Source organism: Salarias fasciatus, chromosome 6, assembly GCF_902148845.1.
Source record: "Salarias fasciatus chromosome 6, fSalaFa1.1, whole genome shotgun sequence".
NCBI classification, from domain to species: Eukaryota; Metazoa; Chordata; class Actinopteri; order Blenniiformes; family Blenniidae; genus Salarias; species Salarias fasciatus.
This window is the reverse complement of record NC_043750.1, coordinates 26,784,970-26,788,121: the sequence shown is the minus strand read 5'-3', so window position 1 is coordinate 26,788,121 and position 3,152 is coordinate 26,784,970.

The window sequence follows — 3,152 nt, the reverse complement described above, 5'->3', positions numbered from 1 at the left end:
TTCCTCCTGTTTCCTCTCGTTTCCCGCCTGTTTCCTCCTCTGTCTCTCTCAGTCAGCTGGAGTCCTGGGTTTTCCGCGCGGTAAGCCTGAACTGAAGCGGATGAGAGGCTGCAGCTTGTGCGCCGCTACTACGCCAGCCCGTACTGAGGCGCGTGGCGCTGCTGTGCACGTGCGGTCAGCCACGCGCTCCACCTCTGCTCTCAGGTGTGAGGAGAAGAGAGGGGCAGAAGGGGGCATGAGTGAGGTTTTCTGGCTAATCACGTACAAAGAGTAGCAGTTATATAATAATAATAATAATAAAACTTCTTGTTCAAGTCTATGAACGTTTAATTGTGTGCTCACTGTGCTTTCCTGAAAACTAAAGCCTGTTGGCTCCCAGCAGCTGTCATGAAATGGCGTAGGGAGAGTGGATGCCCCCTCAACTGCAAATGTTGCAGGTTCGACCCCATTCCCTCCTTTCAATATGTCTATGTGCATCTCTGGGGATCTTGTCTGCAGTGGGCGGGGTTTAGTGGAGTGAAGGAGGTGCTGTCACGTGAAGTTGAATTGGTGTCAATTCTGGTCATGTAGCAGTTAGACACAAGTGTGGCTTTAGGCTGCAGGGCACGTGGTGGACTCCCTTTCTGGGGTCAGTTCTCTGATGGTCAGGGGTTCCCATATAGGCATAGTGGCAACAGAGCTTACAAAAGACAAAGAAAAAACAGGACGGTTCCTTTAAAATTCTGAAAAGGAGATCAGTGATGTTGTTATTGTTGTGTTGTTGTCTTCCTCTGTGCAACATCTGCTTCACATGGAAACAGCTGTACATCTGATATGCCAACGCAATCTACACACATGTTTCCACATGAGATCCAGAGCCAGCTGTAACGGCAATGACAACTGGGAAAGAAGTAACTGTGCTTATTAAATACACCAAACTAAACTGTGTCGAAATGTAATAATCCCATCTTCAGTACAACACTGATCTGCTGAGGAGCCATTAGATGGCACAAAACGTCCCTTGACACAGATTTTCATTCAGCCAGTTATGAAGAATTTGGCTAATTCAGTGCATTTGTGCGTATGATAAATGAGCAGAATACAGGCTGAAGTGAATGAAGAGGCTGTCATCAGGTTGGCTCAGACTTGACTTTTCACATAACTTCTTGTTGACCTCACCGGAAGGGAATCACGCCCTTTCAAATGTTGCGTTCCTTCAATTCTTCTCTCTGACGCTCGTCACTAACACGTTCAGGCATCACTGTATACAGATGAAGCAAAATTAATTAGTTCTTTGCTTTTTTACACTTGACACATATGAATGAAACTAGGTTTTGGTGTTTTGAACATTTCAGAAGGGCATTTTTTTTCAGTAAGTGTGTCAGAATAATCAAAATAAAGCAAACAAGTATACAGCAAAGTATGCGTTGGGGATTACTGCAGGGATGGGCAACTTTGATCATAGTGAGAGCCATCAAAATGTAATTCTCACTTCCATAAAACCAACTTGTCACGATTGTTTAGCAATAGATGAGAATCAGACCAAATAAGTTAACATGAAGACTAACTGAATGCTTGATCATTTAAAACTTTGTGGCAGCACTGTTTCATCTTTTCGCATTCAGCGAAGGCTTTAATAGTTCCTTTCCCCTAAATGTATTTTTTTCATCAGCAGAATGACAATAGAATCTACAGAAGATCCTTAACATTGTCAGTGCACGAGGCACTATCTTGTTTCCTTTTCTTGCCTCTATTTTTCCTTTATATAACGCAAACATAAATCATTCAGTCAGCCTCTGTAATGTACTCCTGCCTCAGTCATTACTCACACAGATGCAGATATGTACCAGACGATAGCAATCATGCATCTGTTTCACTTGAGGCGGTAGCAGCTCTCATAACAAAACAATATGGTTGTATATGACTTAGCTCCAGCAGTTTCATAACAGATGAAGTTAAGCTGAAGATGCACATTTGTGTGTGTGTGTGTGTGTGCGTGTGTGTGTGTGTGTGTGTGTGTGTGTGTGTGTGTGTGTGTGTGTGTGTGTGTGTGTGTGTGTGTGTGCTGAGAGAAACCATATGGACTGAAACCACACACCAGGACTTTCTGTAATCAGATGGTAGCTATGCATTGTCATAAAACAATGTGCAGTTCATGTCTGCATTACGACATTTCCATGTTTGTGTATTGCATAACAGACTGAGCACAGTTTTCAATTAATTTAAATTCACTTTTATACGGTGCCAATTAAAACTTTTTTTTTTTTAACAATCCCACATGAGCCAATATAAGCAAAAGAGAAGAAAAAAAATTCCCTTGGAAGAAATCCTGCAGAACCAGATTGAGAGGTGGAGGCTTGTCTGCTGCAGCAGTTGGAGCTGGGGGATCGCAAGAGAGCAAAAGATTGGACAGAGAAGCAGAACATCAAGCGATCAAGCTGACATCAGGTAGCAAATTAATCCACTCATTGCAGACTTCATGGATTTAGGAAGGCCTGATCAGAAACTTGCAGTAAGGTAGAGAGAGATGACAGAACACAGACTACAAGAGAGAGAATGAATATGAATGGCTGTGATGGTGACAGAGCCATACAGAGAAGGAGAACATTTCAGTTCGATTAAAAAGCTCTCCAAGCACAACAAACCTACTGCAATTTCAAAGAGAAAAACAGCCATGAGTAAGATTTTAAATCAATGTAAGCATAGTGACAAGTGTTTGCTTCAAATACTAATGTAATAATAGAGAAAAAAAGTTTGAAAACTTTAAGAAGAAGAAAAGAAAGAAAAACACAACTCCTGCCCATCTTGCTATGTGTTGTAAAACCATGCAAAGCCCCTCCGATAACTCTGAAGCAGGACTGAGGACACTGGCAGTCTGCCATGTATGAGCTGCTGTAATTATAGGCCTCATTTGGTGAAACATCAGGAAGATAGATGAACGACAGCAGGCAAGTTGCTGACCAAAGTTTTTGTACTAATGAGTGAAATGATAATCCTGAGTGGCAGAGAGGCCAAAATTTTAGATAAATTGAATAAAATCTTTCTGGGTTCAGCACTGTTCACTGACAAAAATACCCGACTAGTTTACTTTTAAAAAAGGGCAATTTTTTACATAATTAATTGATTTTGGTGAATCCAGATTGTTCTTTAAGTGACTTATTTAATCTTTCTTA